We start from the raw sequence: 17,488 nt of genomic DNA, 5'->3' as shown, positions 1-17,488 counted from the left end.
TTCTCCCTGTGCCTGGATGAAAGCAGCAGTAGCGGCGGGGGGAGGCAGGACCTGGAGCGGCACGGGGAGCGGTGTAAGTATATTCTCTGTGAGAGGTCCGGCACATGAAGGGGCAGTTTATAGTATTGGATAACCCCTTTAATAAAGGTAAAATGAAATATACCAAACTCATGTAAAAATACTGCACATAGCCCATCAGGTTGCTAGTAACATGGTAGGTTGCATATCCATAAATCATCTACTGTATTACAGCTCAATCAATTAAGAATGTATGAATTAAACAAAAAATTATGCAAGTATTAACAATGATTTCCACTCAAGGGGCTTTCTGAACTGTATCTATACTGCCCAATCTCTAGAATTAAGTCTTTTTTTGTAAAAATCACTCACTGAACAATTTTTCTTACAGTATAGCAGCATTAATGCATTCTTTAAATACTTAGCTTCTATCAGCCAAAGCTTGAGGTTTAGAACTATAGCAGCATAGTTTAGTGGCTATTTTGAGGGTCATAACAAAATTTCAGAAGGTCTGGTTAGACACAAAACAGAACTATTCAGAATAACCTGGCATGAATTCTTTTACAAGGGGCTCGATTCATCCTCAAGTTCTGCAGTTCTGTAGGGGACAGAAAATAAAATGCATTTTGCTGCCTCATTTGTGCTTGAAGAAAGCAATCTCTTGTTATCAATTTAGCAACTGTGTTGAGTCCAATGGCCTATTTTGCCCTTGAGGTTTTAATATGAAATTCCGTTGGAACATACACGCAAGTGGATTTCCCATGGAAAGTTTTCTCCAAATCTGGAAATAATAGACATTTCTAGTGCATACTGTATTTCTTTTAATTTATTTAAAATCCAGTTACATACATTTGTGTGTATTTATGAAACTACAATTTATATAAAAATAATAAAAGGCTGTTGAGTATATTAGGTATATGTATGTGTTAGAGCCTGTAATAGTCAGATTAGAAAGGTTTTACAGCTTTGACTAGGTTCATACCACATTTGATTATTGCATTAAAACAATGCTACCAAATATATTTCCAGAATATATATAAGTTTACATTTGCATCACATTTCTTTTAACTTACATCTGACTAATTGAGATATACCATATTTTTCCCCCTATAAGATGCACTGGCCAATAAGAAGCACCTAGGTTTTAGAGGAGGACAATAAGAAAAAAATATTTTTCATTAGACCTCAGGTCAGACCACCAATCAGACCCCCAATGTTAATCAGACCTCAGCTGACAATCCCAATCCGACCCTCAATGTTAATAAGACCCCAATAAGACTTTAGATCAGACCCTCAATTAGACCTCAGCTCACACTCCAATGTGAATGACCCCCAATCAGACCTCAGATAAGAGCCCCATGCATCAGCCCCCATATGCCTCTCACCAGCCCCCAGCAGTCTCATATCAGCTCCCAGCAGCCCCCATTGCCTCATATCAGCCACCAACAGCCCCATTGCCTCTCATATTAGCCCCCAGCAGTCACCATTGCCTCATATCAGCAATAGCCCCAATTGCCTCTCATATTAGCCCCCATTGCCTCATATCATCCCCAAGTAGCCCCCATTGCCTCTCATAATAGCCCCCATTGCCTCTTATGTTAGCCCCTATTGCCTCAGATCATCCCCCAGCAGCCCCATATTGCCTCAAATCATCCCCCAGCAGCACCATATTGTCTCAGATCATCCCTCATCAGCCCCATAGTGCCCCAGATCATCCCCCAGTAGCTCCATATTGCCTCAGATCATTCCCCAGCAACTACCATATTGCCCCAGATCATCCTCCAGCAGCCCCATATTGCCCCAGATCATCCCCAGCAGCTCCATATTGCCTCAGATCACCACCCAGCAGCCCCATATTGCCTCAGATCATGCCCAACAGCCCCATATTGCCTCAGATCACCCCCCAGCAGCCCCATATTGCCTCAGATCATGCCCAACAGCCCCATATTGCCTCAGATCACCCCCAGCAGCCCCATATTGCCTCAGATCATGCCCAGCAGCCCCATATTGCCTCATGTTTTATAATATAAAATAAAACACTTACCTCTCCTGCTCCGCTGCTCCTCTGCTCCAGTTCTCTTCTTCCTCCTCTTCCATCGGCTGTGATCTGATGCGCACAGTGTGAGGTCACAGAGCACCCTCACACTGTGCGCAGCCACAGTACAGTGACAGCCGAGAACCAGGAAGCGGTGATTACAGAGCCTTCACCGCTTCCCGGTCCTCTGGTACTAATGAGCACTTCCATAAAGAAGCGCTCATTAGTATTTGCCCCATAAGATGCAGGGGCCTTTTCCCCCACTTTTGGGGGGGAAAAATGCATCTTATGGGGCGAAAAATATGGTAGTCTATGTGTGCTTTAGATGTAAACAAGAGATGGGGGAATCGATTCTAAACACATTTTCATCTGCCAAACAAATCCAAAGCTTTTGCGCTTCTTTTCAAATGAATGGCGTAAAAATAGCACCTAGCACCATTTTACTGTTAATATTGGTGGGGAAAACTACAAGGGAGAAAGAAGGATCACATGACATTGGGAGAAAGTGTGGTGGAGGGCTTGCCCTGATTGACTCAGAGCCTTAAAGACAGCCTTATCAGCTAATAAGGGGGCAATAGGAAGTAAGATTCATATGCTGATCGAGAAGAAGTATGATACTGCGTTCAGCTTCTGACCTGGAAGGAGTGTGCCTGGCAGTGTCTGACAAAAAAAAATGATTATTTAAGCAACTAATATAGTGTGATAGGTACAATATAGGCAGAAAGAGAGATAATTGTGTACATTTTAGGGAATTTAAACAGGGAAAGCTTTGAAGGATTGAGGCGCTGGTCACACTGTGCTTAATACAACTGCTTTTCTGGCAGTTCTGCATTACAAAACCCCCTGCAAGAAAAAAAGAAATTTTTTTTTCAATATATGCAATTATATGAACAGAGACAGCTTTTTTATTCAATATGTCAAGTTTCTACATAGGATTATTACCAGCTCAGCATGGCAATAGCATTCTGCTGCAAGCACACTTTTTCACTTTTGCTAAAAAATTTCAGTGCATTAAATTAGTGTAAATAAACACAATGGATTTAAGAAAAAGTATTTTACTGCAATGACAACATTTTTATTCCCTATGAACGCATAGTTCATATTTTATAGCAAACACTGCATTGTTATATCATTATTAGCAGACACTTTACCACAAGGCCGTGTGTTTCATAGACATCTTAGTACAAAAAATTCATTGTTGAACCAGTGATATTAAACACAGAGTTCAAATATATTTCACCACAAACACTACATTATTTACAAAGTTAATTGTCAATACCAGTGTGTAGTGTGTTTGTAGAAGGGGAGAGACATTTAATTGTGCCTTTGCTTTTAAATGACAGAAAACACACTTATAGTTTTGCTAGAACTGTTTAATAATCTGTTTGTACCAAACTCATGATTTTTTCTTTATTGGAAGCCCGTGAATTTTGATTTATTGGCATCATAATAAAATGTCTGGGAAACAGAAGGGTGCAAAATGAAAGATCCATGCCTCATCCTCCCACAGTCGAAAAGTCAAACTGTGGGTATTAGCAGCATTAGCAGCACCAGCAATCCAGCCAGTAGCAGTAGTAGTAGTAGGCCACAGTTCAACTTGGCTTCCAAAAAGTGAAACATTATTATTAAGGATAAAGAGTATGAGACTGGATGGCTTATTCCTCCTCTCAGTCATGGCAGGATGATGTGGAGGTCACCTCTGAATCTGATGCCATACCTTGGAGCCAGGAGTCACAGTATTCCTCCTACTCTTACTCCTTGCAACCCCAGAGAAGCCTTTCAGGTGCATCCTCTCAGTCTTTACTACCCCCTCCTAGAGAGATTACTTATTTTTACCTAAGAAGAGGCAACAGAACCCCACCATGAAAGATTCTCGAGAGAGTCTCCCTGTTGATGATTTATGTGGGAACAGTCAGCATTTGGACTGCCATGAGGAGGAGGTTCAGGGGGATGCATGTGACCCAATGCATAGCTGTGTTAGTGGTAGTAGTGCCAAATGTAGCCATAGTCATGCTGGCAGATGCACTGGTAGTGAGACAGGCACTTAGAGCAAATAGAGAGCAGGAAAGGGGTCCAAGGAGCCACACAGCGGATTACTTGCTAAAATGCATCAAACAGTAAATATCCAAATATCCAACTGGCTGTCTCCCTGTGAACTCCACCTAGGCAGGGGCAGCTATAACAACGATACATTTACACAAGTACGCTTCGAAATGCTGCGATACCTAAAACCGCAACAGGGAAGAAAAGTCCAGCTGTCTGTGGATGACACTTTTATAGAGAGGGGGATCTGTGGATGACACTGCTATGGGGGAGATCTGTGGATGCCACATACCGGGTATAGCATCTTATGCTATATGTGTCATCCACAGATCCACCCCATGACAGTGTCATCCCCATTTCCCCCTCCATAACAGTGTCATCCCCATTTCCCCCTCCATAACAGTGTCATCCACAGATCCCCCTCCCCGCCTCTCACAGGAGTGTACATTTGACATTTCTAAACCGTAATCCATATCCTGCAGTAACTTTAACTTTAAATCAGGAATCAGCAGCCGCTCATCTCTACTAGTACCTTAACCTTACACCACTCGGCTAGCTTCGGTAACAGGGCCAGGCTACAGCCTACAGGTACTGCCTGTTAGTTGTTATCGAGCGAGCGCTCATTTCTGCAGGTCAGAGGATACGGATTACAGTTTAGAAGAAATGTACACTCCTGTGAGCGGTCCAGACCAGTGGCGGATCCAGAGCCTGGTCTCGGGAGAGGCACTTCCAGATTATTTTCTGTCCGCCGCCACAGAACAAGGGTGCTTATAGAACAGACTCCACAGTGTAGCGGTATACTGTATACTGTGTGGCACAGTGTAGCGGTATATTGTATATCGTGGGGCACAGTGTAGAGGTATACTGTATATTGTGTGGCACAGTGTAGAGGTATACTGTATATTGTGGGGCACAGTGTAGCTGTATACTGTGTGGCAATAGCGGTATACTGTATATCGTGGGGCACAGTGTAGAGGTATACTGTATATCGTGGGGCACAGTGTAGAGGTATACGGTATACTGTGTGGCACAGTGTAGAGGTATACTGTGTGGCACAGTGTAGAGGTATACTGTGTGGCACAGTGTAGAGGTATACTGTGTGGCACAGTGTAGAGGTATACTGTGTGGCACAGTGTAGAGGTATACTGTGTGGCACAGTGTAGAGGTATACTGTATATTGTGTGGCACAGTGTAGAGGTATACTGTATATTGTGTGGCACAGTGTAGAGGTATACTGTATATTGTGTGGCACAGTGTAGAGGTATACTGTATATTGTGTGGCACAGTGTAGCGGTATACTGTATATTGTGTGGCACAGTGTAGCGGTATACTGTGTGGCACAGTGTAGAGGTATACTGTATATTGTGTGGCACAGTGTAGAGGTATACTGTATATTGTGTGGCACAGTGTAGCGGTATACTGTATATTGTGTGGCACAGTGTAGAGGTATACTGTATATTGTGTGGCACAGTGTAGAGGTATACTGTATATTGTGTGGCACAGTGTAGAGGTATACTGTATATTGTGTGGCACAGTGTAGCGGTATACTGTATATTGTGTGGCACAGTGTAGCTGTATACTGTGTGGCACAGTGTAGAGGTATACTGTATATTGTGTGGCACAGTGTAGAGGTATACTGTATATTGTGTGGCACAGTGTAGCGGTATACTGTATATTGTGTGGCACAGTGTAGGCTATATGTGTATAACATAAACATATTTCACATGAACACTTACAGTTACTTGGCTTGGCCCTTGGGGATCTCGGACGCCACTTCCACACTTTGTCCGGGGGCTCGGCGGAGCTGATGTGTTTTATCCTAATGAGAAAGATTTCATATTAAGGATTTGGAGAAGGAGCAGAGGGATAGCAGAGCAGGGAGAGGCTGGTGCTGCTACTAGGGGGTCATACCATGGAGGAGTAATAAAGCCCACCATTATGCCCCCCAGTAGAAATAATTCTCCTTATAATGTGACAATGCAAAAAATACCCCCTTATGCCCCCAGTTGAGCTAATGTCCTCCATAATGTGCCAGTATAAAATACCCCTATATAGTGCCCCCAGTAAATGCCCCCATAGTGCTCCTCTCCCCCTTCCTCCTAGTGCCCCCCATAATGTACCAGTATAAAATGCCCCAGTAGATGCCCTCAGTGTCCCCCATAATTTTGCAAGTATAAATTACCCCTTCTTAGTGCCCCCGTAGATGACTCCATAGTACTCCTCTCCCCCCTTCCCCATAGTACCCACCATAATGTGTCCCAGTATAAAATGCTACTGTACAGAGCCCCCCATATAAAACACCCCTTCTTTATGGCCTCAGTAGATGCCCCTATAGTGCCCCCCAATGTGCCAGTAATAAGCCCCCCATCACGTGCCAGTAATAAGCCCCCCATTACGTGCCAGTAATAAGCCCCCCATCATGTGCCAGTAATAAGCCCCCCCATCATGTGCCAGTAATAAGCCCCCCATTACGTGTCAGTAATAAGCCCCCCATTACGTGCCAGTAATCATGTGCCATTATTAAGTCGCCCCCCATTACGTGTCAGTAATAAGCCCCCCATTACGTGCCAGTAATCATGTGCCATTATTAAGTCCCCCCATCATGTGCCATTATTAAGTCCCCCCCCATCATGTGCCATTATTAAGTCCCCCCATCATGTGCCATTATTAAGTCCCCCCTCCGTCATGTGCCATTATTAAGTCCCCCCCATCATGTGGCATTATTAAGTCCCCCCCATCATGTGGCATTATTAAGTCCCCCACCCCTTCAGTATCACTATTGTAAGAAAAAAAAAAAAAAAAAAAAGAACACACATACTTACCTCAGTGGCAGCGATGCGATGCAGGCCTCTTCTGGTCTGTGTCCCACGCTGTATGGCTCAGGCAGCGCGATGACGTCATCGCGCCGCCTGCGCCGGCTTCTGATAGGCTGCCGGCCTAGTGCCGGCAGCCTATCAGAGCAAGGGAAAGGGACACGCCTCTCCCTCCCCTGCACCGCCGCTAGCACAGGCAGTAGTAAGGAGATGAGCGCAATGGAAGCGCTCATCTCCCTGTGCCCGGCGGCGGCGGCTCACTTTGGGGGGGGGGCGCATTTTAGTTGGGGGGGCACATGGGGGGGCCGAGCATGATGTAGGGGGGGCCGTGGCCTCCTCTGGCCCCCCCCTGGCGACGCCACTGCCTCCTAAACTTGCAGCATCAGAATGGTCTGCCATTGCACTTCTTCATCCATGACATTCAAGCTCACTGGAATTCCACCTTGCATATGCTAGAGCAGGGATGGGCAAACTGCGGTTCTCTAGCTGTTGTAAAACTACAAATCCCATCATGCTATGCTGTAGGCAGACTGGGCATGATGGGATTTGTAGTTTTGCAACAGCTGGAGAGCCGCAGTTTGCCCATCCCTGTGCTAGAGCATCTGTAGGAACAGCATATAGCAGTGAATGATTTTGTCAAGCACCTCAACGTGGAGCATGTGTTGCTTCAAGCTCAGGCCCTTCAAAGAGGCCACCAGATTTGACAGTGTCATCCCCTTGATATTTATCTTAGAGCAGAAACTAATGCATTTATCTTAGAGCAGAAACAGCAAACGACAAATAGATGATGCATTTTGCTGGACACCCTGTAGCTGTTGGGGACCCACACACAAAGTCCCATGGAGGAAGATGTGGAGGATGAGGAGATACCACAGGAGAAGGAGGAGGAGTAAGTGGTGTAGGAATAGCAGAATGCTTATCATGACAACACTGGCTATTATGACCAATCTTCAGAGTAAGGGGTGGAGTTAGAAAGAACAGGTTCCTCCGACACAGTGGCCAGAATTGCAAGCTGTACGCATGCTTGCTTACTTAATGACGCTGTGTCCCAATGCAGACAGTCGCAATGGTGCCATAGTATTCAACTGTTTTGAAGAACTAAGGTATGCATCATATTGCACAAAACTTGGCTTCAAAGAGCAATATAAATTAGTCAACTCTACCTGTATTTGTAGCATTCGTATGGACGCTTGTTAGTGATGATTTGGCAGTGTAATGCTGCCGCTGATTACCTGATGAAAGAGTAATTAAAATCTTTTAGCAGGTTTAAAAATCATCATTTGCCGGTGGCAGATCCTGCTGTGTAATCAGGGTCTGCGGCAAATAATGATACAGTAGGGAACAAGTGATGGCATTTGCAATCGCTCCTCTACATACTGAGGAGGAGATTGCTGCATGTAATAGCAGCGGACGAGCAAGCGATTGCCGGGAAGGAACACTTCCTCCCTGACAATGGCCTAGATGATCTACTGGATCCAATTCCTGGCTCAGCAAAAAACTAAACATGTTGCATTATCGAACTGAAATTAACAGGAAAAACCTTATTTAAGGTAACTTTATGTTATTAAACATTTGGAAACATTTAAATGTTTTAAGCAGTAATATTTTAACGTATGCTGATGATATTTCTAAGGGTGAAATAATAGACTTCCATTGAGAAGCATGGTAGCCCAGTCCTTTACACTGTTTTCTTGTGGCCCTGAGCCCTGGGTTGAAATGTGACTTGAGGAACCATTGGTATAAAGTAAAAAAAATGTAAATGAGGTAAATGAAGCTGGACATAGTGCTATGTAGTGAGTGGGATAGGGAGTTATGGGAATTATTACTCTCAGTGTTTAGCAATATAGAATATATAGGCCTGTGTTGCTTGATAGGGTTTCATAGCACCCTTGGATTCTATGGAACCCTAAAACAGGTTCCACACATTGTCTGTGGTTCAGAACTTTGCAAAGATGTCTATCAGGATCTCAGTGCTTATAGTTGTAACCAGGCCACATAGTCCAGGCCTCTGTCACATCAGGTCCTTTAGAATTCAGCACACAAGGTCCTAATGCTGATCAGCATCTAGATTTTGTGTACTGTATACATCCTGGTGCTGGCTGGTGTCAGGACCTGTGTGCAGAGCCCGGAAGACAAGAGAATCTGGGAGCAAGGAGAGGCAAACATACTTTTGGGGTTTGTTTTTGAGCGAAGTCCTGGGGTCTGATTCAGTGGTGTGAAGTCTCACTTAGGAGTCTTATCCTTCGTCAGATACATTTAGGACTCTGTGGTCTTATTAATTAAGGGTCTAATGTGGGGTCCGAATTAACTTTGTGGTCTGCTCTGGGTCTGAATTAATTTTGTTGGACTGGTCTGGGGCTTGAGTAAACTTAGGGATCTGATCTGGGGTCTGAATTATTCATGGGTTACATCTGGGTCCTGAATAAATTTAAGGATTTATTCTTTGGACTGATTGATTTAGAGTCTTTTAATTTTTTAACTCATCGCGTTATCTTGAGACAAAAGCCATCGAAAAGAAATTTAAAGGTGTTTGCTTAGATTAGATAACACAACTCAGAAATCTCAGAAAACAGGAGTGTTAACTCTACTCCATCCGTATCTCGGGTCTGAATAATTTAATGATCTGGTGCCTGAATAATGTAGGATCTGAGCTGGGGTCTGAAATAATTTTGAGAGTCTCTGTAAGGACAGTTTCACCCATAGCTTTTACCTGCTTTCTTACTTCAGAGAATTATTTTCACAATTTTTTTACTTTATTACTTGGCAATTTTTTGTGTGAAATTTGGGACATTTATTTTTTGAAACGGGTAAGCATATTTATGAAGCAGGTAAGCATGACTGGCTGAGTGGGCATGGCTTAATGGTAGAGAAATGGTTTATTGGGAAAGAGGGTGTGGCTTATGATGCTACATTTTGCCTCAACATTTGGCCAAAAAATCTGTTGCAGAGTGAGGCAACCAATAGGTGGTATAAAGTTAGAGAAAAGTATCTATCTGTGAACCTAATTTATCATTCAGCCTGAACGATTGGGATAAATTTGACAGATCTTATGACAGTCTGTTATTCTGTGTACAGTCGTGGCCAAAAGTTTTGAGAATGACACAAATATTGGTTTTCACAAAGTTTACTGCTAAACTGCTTTTAGATCTTTGTTTCAGTTGTTTCTGTGATGTAGTGAAATATAATTACACGCACTTCATACGTTTCAAAGGCTTTTATCGACAATTACATGACATTTATGCAAAGAGTCAGTATTTGCAGTGTTGGCCCTTCTTTTTCAGGACCTCTGCAATTCGACTGGGCATGCTCTCAATCAACTTCTGGGCCAATTCCTGACTGATAGCAACCCATTCTTTCATAATCACTTCTTGGAGTTTGTCAGAATTAGTGGGTTTTTGTTTGTCCACCCGCCTCTTGAGGATTGACCACAAGTTCTCAATGGGATTAAGATCTGGGGAGTTTTCAGGCCATGGACCCAAAATATCAACGTTTTGGTCCCAGAGCCACTAAGTTATCACTTTTGTCTTATGGCACGGTGCTCCATCTTGCTGGAAAATGCATTGTTCTTCACCAAACTGTTGTTGGATTGTTGGAAGACGTTGCTGTTGGAGGGTGTTTTGGTACCATTCTTTAGTCATGGCTGTGTTTTGGGGCAAAATTGTGAGTGAGCCCACTCCCTTGGATAAGAAGCAAAACCCACACATGAATGGTCATTGGCTTCAAATTCAGCTTAATTTTTTTTCTCCTGGACATTTGGGGCCCACTATGGTATCAGAGCCTATCCACACCAGAGAATCCTTTGGTGCTCTGATGGGCCAGTCCAACACTGCACATCTATATACTGTAGCAGCTGGAGCTTTTTTGTTCCAGATTTTCAAAACTCACTGTATAGTGGCAAAGTTAAAGGGGTTGTCACTTCAGCAAATAGCATTTATTATATAGAGAAAGTTAATACAAGGCACTTACTAATGTATTGTTATTACCCATGTTGCTTCCTTTGCTGGCTGGATTCATTTTTCTATCACATTATACACTGCTTGTTCCACAGTCACGTCCACCCTGAAATCCATCAGCAGTGGCGGTGCTTGCACACTATAGAAAAAAGCACTGGCCTATCCATCCTCCCATGGCCCTGGCCACCAGAGAGGCCGGCATTTTTTCCTGTAGTGTGTAAATACGGCCAATGCTGATGTATTGCAGAGTGGTCATAACTAGTGATGGTCAGTTCGCAGTGTTCGCCAGTGAACACATGTGAGCTGCCATCTATAGTAAGGTAGACTCACCCATCCGGTGATGCACAGGTAAGCCCATTTGATTTCAGACCGGCTCCCGGCAAAGGCACAGGTAAGGTCTTACCTGTGCATCGCCGGACGGGTGAGTCTACCTTACTAAAGATGGCAGCCCGCATGTGTTAACTGGCGAACACTGCGAACAGACCATCACTGGTCATGACCGTGGAAACAAACTGTGTAAAATGTGATGGAAAAATGAATTCTGCCACTAGGGGAAGCACAGATGCTAACTGTTTACTATTTGAACTCAATAATAACAGTACCCAGTAAGCTGCTAAGCTCTCCCTAGTGGTAACACATATATATAATTTATCTTTATGGCTGTGCAAAGGATATGTAGTTATTTATTACAAAACAAAAGCTCCTATAACGAAACTAGCAATGTTATTTTAGACAGACAACCATATACCAAGCCAGCCGAAGATAGAAGTGCTGCAGGCCAATCGAAAATACATATCAAATGGATGTGTGTAAAAGTAATATTAAGTTAAAAAAAGTTTACTTATTTTTCATTTTTCCACGCTGAAATGTCCCAGGTTGTCTGTTGGTCTTGCTTATGTCAGTAAAGAAATGATGGATCAACTTCAACAGCATCCAGTCAATGACGTCAGTAAGGTTGCCACCGAGGGCTGTGGCCAGCTGTGACATAAACAAAGACAACTATGAATCCGACAACAATGGGGCGTTTAAACAGTAAGAACACATTTATTTTGTTATTCTAACACATTTATGGATTAAAAATAAATTATGGCACTGTAACACCTTTTTTAACAAAACTTACTGTTTATGCAAGTGCATTATGAGAAAATAATTGCAGACATACTTTTTTTTTCTTTTTTGAGTACATTTAGAGTAAGTGAAATCTTTCTATAATGGAAAGAAACAAGAAGCATCCTAAATACATGTCTTGTAACATTTTATATTTTTATTTGTCAATAAAGACACATTAGGGACATTTAGGGTTCCTAAGAGCCAGTCTTGAGCCCAGTACATCATTGTGAGATGCGCCTAATTTATTAAGTCTATGCGCAGTCCATGCACCAGAAACTGCAGTCTGGTAGTGTCACGACCCTTGGTCATGGTCGTGACTCCTTGGGAGCCGCATGCGGTTGCCTGCGGCTTGGTGTTGTCAACCGCAGCTGGGGGCACTTAGTTGTTGGCCTCAGGTGCGGTTGCCGCGGACAATAGGCATGCGTGCGGTTGCCCTTGGCAACGTGTTTTTTGTGCACTCCCTTTGTGTGTTTGTTGTGCACGAGGTTGTGTTGGTTGTATGCACTTGGACACCTCCCTTCACCTGCGGTGGTCCGCGGCAACGTCTGGTGTTGTGTGCATGTGGTGGCAGGGTCTCGGCCTGCTGGTTGTTCTTCAGGACACGGCTGCCACGCATGCCGTTGCCAGCGGTAACAGGTGAGTGAGTGTGTGTGTGCTATTTCCCTTTAAGTTGGTGTTTTCCCTTTTCTGTGTGCTGGAAGGGTTAACTCCCTTCCCAGTGTGTGTGATGTCACTGGGTGTGGTTGACCGGTGGGTGTGGCCTTTTGGCCTATATAGCCTGAGTCTCTTGCAGGCTTCAGTAGGTTGCTTCAGCCCTGCTAGCTGGAGCAGCCTCCTGTGTATTTTACCATCTACCAGTGGGGGCCTCCCTTCTGGTCATAAACCTTTGTTACCTTGTCTTATGTTATGTTTATGTGTATGTGGTTGCTGGCTTGTTGCACCTTATGGTTCCCTGGTTCCCTGTGTGATGTATGGTGTGTGCTGTTGTCTTTTCTGTTGTTGTAGACAGACAGCACTTTTGCATGGGTTCCGGGCTGTGTGTTTGTGGCAGGTAGGTGAGGTTGTAGTTCCACATACCTGCCACTGCCATAAGTTGTATTGGATTCCCCTTATTACCAGCTTGGCCTTTCTAGGCTCCTGTTCCTCCGTGTTCTGGAGGAACAGGTAGTCTATCCAGCTCCTAGCCTAGGGACCTGCGGAGGGATAGTAGGGACCCGAGGTTCCTGCGCATGGGTCCTCCTACCCTAAAGGTCGGCCCATGCAGGTTAGGAGTTAGGGTCAGATCAGGGAGACTTTAGGAGGTGATCTGCTCCCTGATCCTGTGGTCCTGGCCTTGCAGCGACCAAACATCTTCGGGTACCGCACGGCTGGGGGTTTCCCCCACCACCAGCCGTGACAGTATGAACAGAACTGGCACCTCACCTGGTCTCCTTCGTAAGAGGGTGAAGCATGCATCCATTGACCATTGGGGTGCATGCGCGTTCTCCGGAGGGAGAGCGTTACGGGGTTCACCGTTAACGGCACGGTTGGTGGCTTTTCCCCGCCACCTTGCTAACCGTGTCCGTGTTGGTGACCCCTCGTCCCTCTCAGGGTTCCTATCTCTGGTCGTCTGCTGGCAGCATTCCTTCGGTGTTCCGGCAGGTGTGCTGGTTGGGGAGTGTCTGCTGGCAGCGACCTGGAGTAGGAACGTCCTCCTGAGTTGGACGCGGTGTCCTGTTTTCCTCCTCCAGACTGCTTTGTTGGCTGGCGACCTGGGGACTGTTGTGTACGGTCCAGGTCTGTTGGCGGCAGTTCTGGGGGGAGATACGGGCATCGGTCTGGTGTCCTGTGCTCCTCCTCCGGACTGCTTTGTTGGCTGGCGACCTGGGACTGTTGTGTACGGTCCAGGTCTGTTGGCGGCAGTCCTGGGGGGAGATACGGGCATCTGTCTGGCAGTGCCTCCAGTTGTTCTCCCTTCCAGTCTGCTTTGTTGGCTGGCAACCTGGGACTGTTGTGTACGGTCCAGGTTTGTTGGCGGCAGCACTGGAGGGAGACACTGGTGATTAGCAGGCATTGCCCCTCCCCCCTCCCTGTTTGGTCCCACCAGCTTCCCTTTTCGGTTGGGGGGGGGCTTTGAGGGGAGGGAGTGTCACGACCCTTGGTCATGGTCGTGACTCCTTGGGAGCCGCATGCGGTTGCCTGCGGCTTGGTGTTGTCAACCGCAGCTGGGGGCACTTAGTTGTTGGCCTCAGGTGCGGTTGCCGCGGACAATAGGCATGCGTGCGGTTGCCCTTGGCAACGTGTTTTTTGTGCACTCCCTTTGTGTGTTTGTTGTGCACGAGGTTGTGTTGGTTGTATGCACTTGGACACCTCCCTTCACCTGCGGTGGTCCGCGGCAACGTCTGGTGTTGTGTGCATGTGGTGGCAGGGTCTCGGCCTGCTGGTTGTTCTTCAGGACACGGCTGCTACGCATGCCGTTGCCAGCGGTAACAGGTGAGTGAGTGTGTGTGTGCTATTTCCCTTTAAGTTGGTGTTTTCCCTTTTCTGTGTACTGGAAGGGTTAACTCCCTTCCCAGTGTGTGTGATGTCACTGGGTGTGGTTGACCGGTGGGTGTGGCCTTTTGGCCTATATAGCCTGAGTCTCTTGCAGGCTTCAGTAGGTTGCTTCAGCCCTGCTAGCTGGAGCAGCCTCCTGTGTATTTTACCATCTACCAGTGGGGGCCTCCCTTCTGGTCAAAAACCTTTGTCAGTAAATTCTATGTTTCACGGTGTTATTTAGGTGTGTATGGGATTGTGTTATTGCAGCCTATGGTCCAGGGTTCCTGTGTGATGTCTGGTGTGTGCTGTGTCCATTGTTGTCTTGTACTTACAGCACCTGCACATGGGTTCCTGGTTGTGTTGTCTGTGGCAGGTGAGTGATGAGTTGGTTCCATTTGACTGCCACTGCCATAGCTGTTTTCGTATCCCCTGTGTTGCTTGGCCATTGAGACTCCTGCTCCTCCGTGTCTAGGAGGAGCAGGTCGTCTTACTCTGTCCCCTAGTTCAGAGCCGACTTGAGGGCTTGCAGGGACTTTTAGGTTCCGGCGTATGAGCCCTCCTACCACCAAGGTCGGCTCATACTGACAGGAGACAGGGTCAGCGTTAGGGACGCAATAGGAGGTGACCTGCTCCCTAACTCTGTGGTCCCGGCCAAGGGGTAACCCTACCATCTCCTGGCACCGCACGGCTGGGGGTTTCCCCCTCCGCCAGCCGTGACAGGTAGTCTGTCTGGGTATTTCGGAGCCTGTTTGCCATGTGTGTGTGTGCTCTCACATAAACACTGCCCCCAACACTTCCTAACAGCTAGTTCAGAACAACCAAAAGGGTGGCCAATTTATCAAACTGGCAATCCTGCTTCTATTAGTCCAATGATGTACTTCCACTCAAAGTCTGTCAACTGGGCAAGATGTCTTCAAATGCATTGTAGCCGCATGTCTAGCAGTCAATGATCTCTCACCAAGTGGTAGACTACCCAAAAGTAACCTCTGAGAGTAGAGTTGGAGGCACTTTCACGTCCTCTTGTGGCAAGACTCACACCTGTAATCATTTACATATCTGCCTGAGAGATAGCGGTGTATACTTACATTTTCATCCTTTCTATTCCAGTTCACAGATAAGCAGTTTTCAATGCATGGATTCAATTGAGTGATGGATATGATACAATAGATCTGTTTAGGTTCGTTTTCCAATGACGTCTAAGAGCCATTAGACAGCCAATCTGAACGTGCATGTTTATGAGTTTGGAAAGCTATCATAAGTGTCACAAACAACATCCATTGTACATCTATTGCTAAGGATAAAAGAGAAAGCAATCTAGCACTCCAATAATTTTTGAGCCGTCGGTTCCTTTATTACAGTGATAAGAATTCGCACAGTGGTACAACCTCCATTAGTGCCATTCGCAATCTACGCGTTTCGAACTAAACAGTTCTTATTCATGACTCCATGTGTAACTCAAATCCATGTAAAATATATATAGACTCCTGAGGAAAAAAGGTTCCTCCTCTATAGCGGAGGAGGCCACTCAGGTGTTTTAATTATCAAGCTGGATCCAAAGTCCACATGGTAGCTGAGAACCTTTTCACATGTGATTAATTAAAACTATGATTCCCAACAGAAGAAATACAAAAAACACAGAAAACACAGAAAAAAAAATCATGTATATATACACAAATAAAATAATCGGAGAGCTGAATCTAAGCCATATGCTTGTCCAGTGGTCTGAAGATTTGTGTCTTGTACACTGAATTTGATGTAAGGCAATCGAAAATTACATGACATAAAACAGGAAACAGGGAAAAAAACAACTGAAGGTAATGACATTGATTTAATCCTGTAGTACCAGAGGAAAGAAAAAGAGAGGGGGGGGGGGGGGTGAGAACTCAATAGAAGTGCATCAATTCCTTCGTGTAATTTAGGCCTTTGGGAATTGTGGTTTCTAGTCTAAATATCCGAAATGCCTCTCTCTGTAGTAGTATTCTTTTAATGCTACCACCTCTTAAAGGGGACAACACTTTTTCTATCCCAAAGGCACTGAAGGTATGTGCTCTTCTATTATGTCTCTCTACAAAATGTTTGGCAGCTCCTGAAAGGTTCACATAAGATGCGTTACTTATATATTAAGATGCTCCAGTATTCTGTTCTTCAATTTTCTTGTGGTGCTTCCCACATATAAAAGATCACACTGGGTACATCTGATAACATAAATAACATTTTAACTGTAAAAATTAATATAAGATTTTATTGCGAAATCTGAACTGTGCTCTGAATCACTAAAGGTTTTTGTGGGTGTGGTGCACCTACATCTCTTACATGGATGTCCTCCACAATGTGCAAAACCTATGTATCTCAACCAAGTGTGAACAGTGGCTTTGGAGCTGGAGGAAAAGAAAGAAGGTGACAAAATAGAAGCTACAGTGGAGGAGCATCTTGATAACCACTCTGCAGCCCCCTACAAGTTTTCTGTGCACCCAAGGACTGCAAAACACGTGGCAGGTGAGCTGGTTTACCTTACAAGTCTTACATCTATTTCTATCTTTATTCATAAATGCAAAAAATGGGGGTCAGTCTGCACATCCCAATGTGCAGGTGCACACTGCCATGGCTAGAAACATACAGAAAAAAACCACAATGCAACAGCACTCTGCAAACACAAATAAAGTAGAATAATGCCATAATTATAGAAAACATTCTGGTGCTAATGCTACACTTATTTTGCAAATTTTAGTTTCTTGGCAAATACATTTTGAACAAAATTATTTCGGCCCGTCTGCCACACGTCAAGGCGATCTCTATCAGACGGGAACCTATCACTGCCTGTTATGTGCCCTAATGGCCACCATAAAATTCAGGGAGTGCAGGTTCCACATGCATGCTGGGTCCACTCTGCTTTTTACCATTTTTGGTGCCATAATGGCCTCTATTAAACCTGCACTCCCTGAATTTAAGTACATTAGTAAGTTGCAATGCCTGACAGGACAAGCACAGAGAAAGGGAAA

General features: G+C 44.9%; 1 long non-coding RNA gene across 1 annotated transcript in view; it reads right to left on the bottom strand.

The window, feature by feature from the left end:
- Positions 1-2,301: 2,301 nt before the first annotated feature.
- Positions 2,302-17,488, bottom strand: part of LOC122936050 — an 83,622-nt gene continuing 68,435 nt past the window's right edge. The window contains exons 2-4 of the long non-coding RNA XR_006388872.1: positions 11,704-11,840; positions 8,073-8,141; positions 2,302-2,896 (exon numbers count right to left, since the gene is read on the bottom strand). This is a non-coding gene — a long non-coding RNA (uncharacterized LOC122936050). The remainder of the gene's footprint in view (positions 2,897-8,072; positions 8,142-11,703; positions 11,841-17,488) is intronic.

This window comes from Bufo gargarizans, chromosome 4 (assembly GCF_014858855.1).
Source record: "Bufo gargarizans isolate SCDJY-AF-19 chromosome 4, ASM1485885v1, whole genome shotgun sequence".
Lineage (NCBI taxonomy): Eukaryota > Metazoa > Chordata > Amphibia > Anura > Bufonidae > Bufo > Bufo gargarizans.
Note: the sequence above shows the minus strand (reverse complement) of the source record. Positions and strands in the feature narration are given on the sequence as shown.